Raw genomic sequence first — 10,681 nt, forward strand, 5'->3', positions numbered from 1 at the left:
AACTAGAAGAATCATAAGTGTAAAATCTAAGCTCAGAGGAATTTTAAGTCATTACCTATGTCAAAGTAACCTAGAACTGCAGGCTATTTTTGCTGGTTTCAAAAGTGACCTGTGGCTCCAGGTGTCTTGAATTGAAAAAGTCACTTTTGACACACTGTGAGCCCAGACATGCTGAAGGAGAAAACGTACTGCTCGACACACCCCTGGTAGAGGAAATGTATCCAGGAGGAAGTGCTGACATTATGTCACAGACTGGCAGAATCTCCAACTTTTCAGGAAATCTTTTGGATAGAAAAGTGTAAATGATATAGTCTACTTAACCCTTCTGAAATTCTTGTAGCCATCTGATTTGAAACGGTAATTCAGGAAAACTTTCGGCTTGTCTTCTCTTTGCCTGTGAACCAGGAAAGCGATAGAGGGAGGTTAATGCATATTTGATCACATGCATAAGAACCGGGGATCAGATTAGCTGGTTCTGAATATTATTTTCAGGAGTGTTATAAAGATGAATTTCTTTTTCGTCTGGCAAGGAGAGAGAGGCAGAAATAGAACTGGAAGCCTCAGGTCTGTGTAACCTAATGACCTGTCCTTTGTTTGGATTCAACGTGTTATATAGTTGAATATAAAGCCAATCTATTAATTCATTATTAAACATATATCAGAAATAAGTAACATTTTTTTCCTAGTTATTGCAAGATTGAAGTCTGCCTGCCTCATCAGAAACCCTAGAATTGAAAGTTGAGTTCCCATAAAAAAAAAAAAAATTTGTCCTTCCTTCCTAGTGCTGAAGCCAGGACTCCCCAGTCTCCCCACTTCATTTTTCCTGCACTCTGTATTTGTCCCTTTGCCTCTGACATGAATAATGCTACAACGTAGAGAAAAGGCAGCCCTCTGGTAAGGCACGCACCCAGCTTTTCTAGGATTAATCACAGACTAAAACACTAAATAACATACTGATATATTAACTCCATTAAAATCTAATTCAGTGGCAATAACTTTTAGAAAACCAGGAAAAGGCTTATGTAGAACAAAGTGAGAAAAGACCGAAAGAAAAGGTAAATCAATGCTTTAAAAGTAAATCAGAAATAAAGACAAGAGTATGAATTAAAAGAGACCAGGCTAGAGACCCCATTCTCACTACAAATTTCTATATTCTTGCCAGGTTTACCCTTGAATCTATATATAAATGTAAGAATGCATATGTAATCAAGTAATACTGATGAGAGGCTTTCAAACGTTGGGATGCCCAGTTCAAAAGAGTTAGGCAATGGAATGTCACCAAAGAGATTTCATTTTTGTTTCCAAAGACTCCCACCCAAGCATTTCATTGTGGCTATTCATTAATCCATTCCTTTAAACTCTCTTACATGAATGGTACTTTTCTAGATGGTGCACAAGGGAGTAGAGAAAATAGATTATGTTTCATTTCTCCTAGAACTTGCAGGGATAAAGAGTACATGTAATAGCATGGAAAAAACCCTGAACCAGCACAGAGCATAGTATTCATTTGAAAAGGCACCAAGAGATGATGAGAGAAGACACAGAGAGAAGCAGGACTTCTGCAAGCCAAGGAGAGAGGCCTGGAACAGATCCTTCTCTCACAGCCCTCAGAAGGAGCCAACCCTGCTGAGACTGATCTCAGATTTCCAGCCTCCAGAACTGTGAGACGCTGGTATATTCCTCTTGTTTAAGCCACCCAGTTTGTAGTTCTTTGTTACTGTAGCTTTAGCAAACTAATACCGACTCTGGACCTGCATTGTTGACTGGGTCTGGTATTTGGTGCATAAAATATGGACTAGATTTACACCAGTGGCCAGGGGAAGGCATGCCAAAAGATTGCAACAGTATGGGCCAAGGCACTACTTGGGAAGTCACCAGAGACCTCTGATCATGGAATCAGGATGGCCAGAGGTGCTACCCACTTCATTACCTGATCCCCAAAGTTGCCATTCCTCTGGCTTCAATCCCTCTTTCACACAAAAAGGAAAACCTTCAATGCCAAATTGTTTTCCATTGGAAATTCCTCCCAAATTTGGCATTTGAAAGAGTTTTGGTCAAAGATGAAAGCAAAGATGAGAAAACAGATAGTTGGGATACAAGATATTTCCAAAAGGTTTTTTTTTTTTTCTCCGTTGTCTATGGCATTTGGTTAGATCTAGTAAATGCCAAGCTTCTGGATAAAAAATGGGAAATTCATTAAGATAGCATTTGATTTCATTTAGCTGCCAATCCTGTCTTAGTATTTTATCAAGAAACATAAATTAATGTAAATATTAAAAGTAGCAAGATTGAAAGACTAGAAGAGGAATATGACACTTCTATTTTGGTCCACACATTGCGCACACGTGCATGTTTGTGTGTGTGTGTGTGTGTGTGTGTGTATGAACCTGCACTGATTTTTCCTGGTTAAGTTATCTAGTTAATGTAGTCTGGGATACTACCAAGGCTAGTTTGTAAATCTGCTGCACAACGCAGTAAAACACTCATACACGGTGATTCAAGTTCTCACTGTATCATTTACTAACACTGTGACTTTGGGCCAGTTCTTCCTTCTGAGCCTCAGTTACTTATCAGTACATGTACGAATTTAAAATAACCATCCTGCTTCTCTTAAAAGGCTATTGTGAGATCCAGGCAGTATTCTGTAATTGGAAATATTTGGTCATAACAATAATATGATATTGACAGCAGATCACTGAACCACTGCACTTCAGAAGCATCCTAAAAATGCTGCCAGTTTCAATTTTCAAAGAGCACTGCATTTTCTGGATCCTTCTTGGTAATGATATCAGAACCATTGTTGGTGCTGACCTCTGTGCTCTTCAAGAAATGTTATGCTGTAAAATAAAAAGCATCATCTTGACACATACAGTATTCAGTGCTATTCAGGAATGGATCAGTAGCTTTGGGTAAATACCAGAAAGCTACATATTTGACCAAAACAAAATAAAACACCATGTTTTATACATTTGGGAACACCGTTACCTAACATCACTCAGCTAAAGGCCAGGCAATTAGTAAACTGGGGAAAAACAAGTCTGGAATCTATGACTAGAATCCACAAAAGGGAACTTAAATTATTCTTGTGGGGATCTTTTAAGACTTTGCTGGATGTTCTAGAGAAGGAGAGCAATAAATTACACTGAACGAAGTAATGCAGTAATGTTTATTTGGGCTCTTTTAATTCTTCACTTCCATCCTACTAATTCACCCACATTCTCCATTTCATGATCAGGGCCTTCATGATGCTTGTCAGGAATCAAAAGTTCAAAAGTCCCCTAGATGATTCTTTGCATTTTAATCAGACAATAACTACTTGAGAATCTACTCTTGCAAAGCACCATGGTAGGAACTATTTAAAATGTAGAGTTAGAGGTCAGTGGATGATGAATATAAGCACAAAAATTTCTATGAAATTCTGTGTGTTTATTGTGGTGTAGGTCGGATTCTAATAAAATAATCAAGGAGAGAAATTATCTCCATATGGGGGTAGCGATAGGAAAATATTTCATTTCCCTGTTGGCATTGAGGCTGGATCTTGCAGAAATCTCAGAAGCTTTTAGTTTAAGAGAATAGCATCGAGACAGGACGACACAGAGTGATATAAAGAAATTACAGTACTTTTATTTAAGAGCATGAATTGGGAAAGACCTGACTGGGGCCAGATTGTGGATGGTCTAAGAGACTTTGACTTCTTTCTTTTAGCCAAAACCATTGAAAGTTACTGATCCTCATTTAACATTACTTAGGTGGGGAGACGCTGCAGGTTGGCTGTCAAAGTAATAAATGCTAAGTCATGAAGACTTGTACTTACAGAATGACAGGAAAAAGGAGACATAAGAGAGCTATGACAGAGAATCAGCACGGCTCATCGACTGAGTGACGTGAACATCAAATGGAGGTGATGACAGATGTGAAAAAATCGCAGAAATTGCAGATTGTGAACCCAAAGTGAAGGTAAACCTCAAGGAGAAAAGAGGGTGGAAGTGGCAGAACTGAGAAGCCCAGATCTTGCTCATAAACCTACTAATCCAGGGGAGGAGGGACACAGAGAGGTCAATAGCATCCATCTAGTTGGAACTTCCACCACCTGGAAACAGGAAAGGCAGAGGGGTGCCCCTGCTCCCCGCCAAATCATATTTCTTTGAAATGGATGCAATATAAAGAAGACAAAATTCAAATCCTTCCTTAACACTCAAACCTGTACCTCCCTTAGCTGTCCCCATCTTAGTCACTGTCACCTCCACATGCTCAATCACTCAAGACACAGACCTGGAATTCACTCCTAGCACTCTGTCCCTCCTGTATCTGACAGGTTCAATCCATCCCCAAATAATGTTGATCGAATTTCAAAATTGTATCTTGAAAATGATGCCTTCTGTCCATCTCCATGACACCATTATGGTCCTGGTCCAGGCCACCATCGTGTCTCACCTGGACTACTAAAGTGGCCTCCTCCCTGGACTTCTGCTTCTGCTCTTGCTTCTCTAGAGTCAGTTCACCACACAACAGCGGGAGTGATTTTTGAAAATATAAATCAGATTATGTCGCCACCTTTGTAGAATTCCACAAAAGCAGCCTCTCAATCCTCACAGTCCCACCCTGCCTAGCTCTGTTTTCATCTCCTACCACACTTCCCATTGCTAACTGTGACGGAGCCACACTGGCCTTTCCTTCTCAGTGTCAAGTGCCTTTGCCTTAACCATCTGGTACTTCCTACACCCTTTGCCTGGAATGCTTTGTCAAGGAAATTTATGAAACTGAATTGTTGCTATAATTTCTAGTCTCAGTTCAAATGTCATTTCCTCAGAAAGGCATTCATTGCTTCATAGTCTCAAGTAGTTCCCCTGTCTCATCTCTCATTCACCTTCCATTACATCACCTAATTTTATTGTCTTTAAATATTTATCACCATGTTAAAGTATCTTGTTTATATATGTGTTTATCATTCATCACTTTTCCCTACAATCTCTCCCCTCTCCTCCCCGCTAAAAATAATTGACATTACATTGCATAAGAGCAAGGGCCTTTGCTGTCCTGTTCTATGTCTTGTTTCTCGTGTGTTGATGCATAAATGAAAAGAATGATGTTAGATGGAAAGATCTGGATAGAGCTATCTGAGTAAAAGTGCAACCAAGGGCATATATAGAGACTAAGGGAAAAACCCCATGGAGAAGAAGAGAAGAGAGATACAAAAGAGGGGATTCACTGGTGGTCTGAGGCCTATGTGTATAGTAGGTAGCAAGTTTAAGAGGAGGGATTTATCCTGAGAGGATAAGATCCAATTCTTTCTCTTAGATAGGAAACACACCTGCATCTCTTAGGAATTTACTCTCCATTAGAAGTAATTAAGTAATTTTGTTCTATTTGAAAAGCACCACTAGCCAAAATGAAGTTTTCTGTTGATTAGCTCTGTATTTTTAGATGCCCCTGACATTGGCCCTTAAATTCTCAATATCTGGTTAAAGACTAATCACAGCAAAGAAGATGATTTCATCTCTTCCTTAATAACACCTTAAACAGGACACATGCACAGAGAACAGCTGGGGTGGGGCAGAGTTCACTAGTTTAGTTGAGCTGTTAAGGCTGGAGGTGTGAGTTTAATAAGTGAATTATAGATTTTTAGGAGGAACCTTACAAATCTTATGGGACAACCACTACCCCCTACTCAACCCATTTTGCAAATGAAAAAAGCCCAAGAGGTTCACTAGAACTTTTCTTTCCAATTCCAGTTTAAGACTGTTCCCATTCTTCATGCCATGAAGAAAAGCCAAAAACTTTGCTCTTCTCTACTCTGCTCCCTTCTCTGCTGAAGAAGGCACCGAAGTGTGATATAAGCTGGCACTTGGCAGGGTGGAAATCACTTCTGTGGAAGTCTCCCAAATGATTTGAGTGTTTCACTCCAGATTCAGCCAAACCCAAGGAAATTCTTTGCCAAGTCTCTTGGGTCTCAGTTCTTTTTCTTGGCTCACTGAGCCACACACTCTTTCCAAGGCTGCTTGGAATACATACCCCAGTGAAGGCAGAAAACAATGGCAGGATGGTATAGCCGATCTATACATGTATGCAGTGCAGTAATAACACCCTCTGGTTTCTGGGTTTTTTGTTTGTTTGTTTTGGGGTTTTTGGTTTGTTTTGTTTTGTTTTTGCTTAATCCAGCTTTTAGAGTTTTCGAATACAGTGATTCCTCTTTGTTCTCAGCAGTTGTGGTTGTGCATATGATAGATACAGCATTAAAAATATCTTTCATACATATCTTTTGTCACCTGCACAGAATCTTTGGGAGATCAAGGCTTCTTTCTGAGCCTTGGGAAGTGTCTCTTCTCTCTAAGGAAACACATCAAAGACAAAAGCACCCTCCTCCACAGATTATCAAAGAAATCAGAATATAAGCAGAAAATGAAATGGGAACGTGAGGTGCTGCTAAATGCACTTAGTCACATGTTTGTTTTCAGAGCACCCCATCTCGTGCTCTGAAATCCATCACAGGATTGATTAATACAGAAGAGTGACACCAGAGTGTGATGTACTGGGCTGTTCTATTTGTCAACTTTCAAATGCCTCCCGGAAAAGCAGAGTTGTTTGTCCCCATCACCACTCCCTCTTCTATTCTCTCCCTACCCTACTCAGAATACAAGAATTTCTTATTATCTAAGAGATCCTTGCTGCCACTTTCTCATGATGTTTTGTCTGCTAGAATCTGATTGAAAAGTGCTTCTGTTCCTCCTCCCAATCTATGCTCCCCCAAAGCTGGCAGTCTTGACACTTTTCTGACATTTCTAAACAACTCAGGCTCTTCCTGCCAACTCCCAGTTGCTCTCTAAACCTTTTAAATCCTGTAGAATGCAAACTAATCTACTGAGAGAAAGGCACCAGGCCTGGTCTGGCAGCTGGGGCTAGGAATGTCAGAGTAGGGAAAATGATAAATACACCTGCCACAGAGAAAGGGAGAGACACAACCAGGCTCTGCACACAATAAGGTTATTTAATGTATAGAGATAGGCAGGATACTCTCCAGTATCCTTGAGTGCAAACTGCATGGAGGTGATTTGTTCGGAAGAAGAAATGACAGCTATTAATAATGTTCACAGTATGGAGGTGGCTGTGTTTGGGAAGACAGGGAGATAAGGAGCAGAAATCATCCTGTGTCCCCTCAGACCACTCTCTATTTTTCTCTGTTTGTTCCAGGGATACAGAAATCACTAGGGGCTTGTGATCAACACCTCCATGCTGTGGAAGGAGGGGAAGAGCTACCTCCTCGATGGAGGCAACTGGACTAAGTTAATATCAGGCTGGTCCGGACCCAAAGGATGACATTGCGAAAAGTTGTCTTTCTGTGCCTCAACTTCTCCCCGGTCAGGAAAAAAGTTGTTTTTCTGTGCTAGGCAAAGCACTAACTTTAGAGTTAGATTTGAACTGGAATACTGTGAAAATGTTTTTTACCATCTCTTTCCTTAATATGGTCATACCAGATATATGGCCTAATAAAATATGTCTACCTAATTAAGATATGGATGCATATTTTTATGCTTGTGTGTGCACATGTGCATGCACACACTGCTACCAATCTCCTGCTATTCCAATTAAAGACAATGTATCCAGAGATAAGAACTTGGGAAAGGGCTAAGGGAAAAAATCGCAGGCTAAGCAAAATGCATGGGGGTTTGCAAGGTTGTCTTAAAAAATTTTTTCTAAGGGCCGAGCCCGTGGCGCACTCGGTAGAGTGCTGCGCTGGGAGCGCGGCGACGCTCCCGCCGCGGGTTCGGATCCTATATAAGGATGACCAGTGCACTCACTGGCTGAGAGCCGGTCACAAAAAAAAAACGACAAAAAAAAAAAAAAAAAAAAAAATTTTTCTAAGATTATAAACTCCTAGATGGCAGAGACCATATTTTAATGCACTTAAGTTTAAACCAGAAAACATAAAACATATAGTTAGGTAGCTGACAAATTATTTCAATGACAATGACACTAGTGACAAGATAGTTAAAACTGTTAAACCCAAATAAAAGTATGACTTAGGCAATTTAATCATTTTGTTGGAGTAAAATGAGATTGGTTGATACATAAATGGATAATGACAGATTGAATACTGGAAACCAGACTCTTAGGCACCACAGGAATACTGAACTTAAGTAAAAATCCAGTCTTTCCTCTTCTATCAACAGAGACAAATCAACTGGCAACTAGACCCTCATATGAGATCAGAGATTCCAGATCTTTCTACCTCTTTTCTTAGAAAGGGAAAATGGCCACAATTATATCAATTTTACCTATGTTGAAAAAAAAATGGCTTAATAAAAAATATGCATCCATTTTCTTTCAAAATATTGGCCCCATAAGAAACTAATAAATAAAATGCAACTTGATTTTATAATTTTTTTTTTTCATGGAAAAATCACAAGTACGAGTATGTCCTTAGATGCAAACTGTAATTGCAAGTTATTTGAAGCTTACACTATAAAGACCTAGCTTTTACAGAACATTGTGAAATAATATAAATATTTTCCACAGATAAATTTTTCACTTAATAATTATTTTTTGACATGGAGGTAAAATATGTTTTCAGTGTTGTAGTAAAATCTCTCAAAGGAAATATTTGTGTGCTGCTTCGTATTTCTCTTCTAAGCAAGCAGTGAAACCAGCCAACTGACCACTGAGATCAACATAAATCAACATCTGATTCAGTATATTAGCAATTATAACAAATACTAGAATCGGACATTAGTGAGTTTTGATCAACGTCCAGAGAACAGGCAATTGAACTCTTTTCAAGCTTTCCATTTTTGAGCTTTTTCCAGAGATAGGTTTTGTTGGGAAAAACAAGTCATACTGTCTTTATGCAAGAGAAAGAGAAAATATACATGATATATGCAAAACTATTGTCAAAAAGATACATGGTGTTCCCCAAGTCAATCCTGGTTTTTTAAAATTTATTTATTGAAGCGTGATTGATTGTACATATCTGTGAGGGTAGGGTACCGCTCTGAATATCAATACCTGTGTGCAATATGTGATGCTCCAATCAGGATAATTAGTATATTCAGCATTACACAGTGTAATCATTTTTTGTGGCCCTTTACCAATTTCTTGATTACCCCTCCCCCTGGACACTTTTTCCACTTCTGGTAACCTCAGTTCTATTCTCTCTTTTTGAAAGTTCAACGAATAATTATGATTGATGTATCTTTCTTTCTTTCTTTTTCCTCTCTCTCTTTTTTTTAGCTCCACTTATGAGTGAGAACATGCAGTATTTCTCTTTCTGTGCCTGGCTTATTTCACTTTACAAAATTTCCTCTAAGCTAATCCATGTAGCTGCAAATGGCAGAATTTCATTCTTTTTTAAGGTAGAGTACTATTCCACTGAGTATATATACCACATTTTCCTTATCCAGTCATCCATCAATGGACATTTAGGTTGGCTCCAACTCCTGGCTATTGTAAATAGAGCTGCAATAATGCAATGAGGAGTGCAGATATCCCTACAACATGATGATTTCCATTCATTCGGTTATACACCCAGCAGTGGGATAGCTGAACCATATCACAGTTCTCTCTGTAGTTGTTGAGACACCTCCATACCATTTTCCATAATGGTTGTGCTAAGTTACATTCCCACAAGCAGTAGAGGAGGATTCCCCTTTCTCCACATTCTTGCCAGCATTTGTTATTCCCCACCGTTTTGATAATAGCCATTCTAACTGGGGTGAGATAATATCTCTGTGTGGTTTTGATTTGCATTTCCCTCATGTTTAGTGATATTGAGCATTTTTTCGTGTCTGTTGGCCATTTGTATGTCTTCCTTTGAGAAATGCCTATTTAGCTCCTTTGCCCATTTTTTTAACTGACTTACTTGTTTTTACCGTGAAGTCGTTTGAGTTCTTTGTATATTCTATATATTAATCCCTTGTTGGACATATGGTTTACAAACATATTCTCCCATTCTGTAGGCTGTCATTTTGGTCTGTCAATCATTTCTTTTGCTGTGCAGAAGTTTTTAGTTTGATATAATCCCATTCGTTTATTTTTTCTTTTGTTGCTTGTGCTTTTGGGGTCCTATTCATAAAGTCTCTGTTCAGTCCTACTTCCTAAAGTGTTTCCCCCTATGTTTTCTTTTGGGAGTTTTATAGTTTCAGGTCTTATATTTAAGTCTTTAATCCAATTGAGTTGATTTTGTGTATGGCAAAAGATATGGGTCTAGTTTCATTCTTCTACTCACGGATTTCCAGTTTTTCTAGCACCATTTATTAAAGAGGCAGTCTTTCCCCCAGTGTATGTTCTTTGTGTCTTTGTCAAAGATTGGTTGGCTGTAAGTATGTGGGTTGATTTCTGGGTTCTCTATTCTCTATTCTGGTTTATTGGTTCCATTGGTCTGTTTTTATGCCAGTACCATGCTGTTTTGGATACTATAACTTTGTAGTATAATTTGAAGTCAGGTAGTGTAATGCCTCCAGGTTTGGGGTTTTTTGGGTGGTTTTTTTTTGTTTGTTTGTTTGTTTGTTTGTCATAATTGCTTTGGCTGCTTGGGGTCTTTCATTGTTCCACATGAATGTTAGGATTATTTTTTCCTATTTCTATGAAGAATGCCATTGGTATTTTGACAGGGATTGCACTGAATCTGTAGATCACTTTGGGTACTGTGGACATTTTCACAGTGTAGTTTCTTCCAATTTAAAAGCAT

This window comes from Cynocephalus volans, chromosome 5, assembly GCF_027409185.1.
Source record: "Cynocephalus volans isolate mCynVol1 chromosome 5, mCynVol1.pri, whole genome shotgun sequence".
Taxonomy (NCBI): Eukaryota; Metazoa; Chordata; class Mammalia; order Dermoptera; family Cynocephalidae; genus Cynocephalus; species Cynocephalus volans.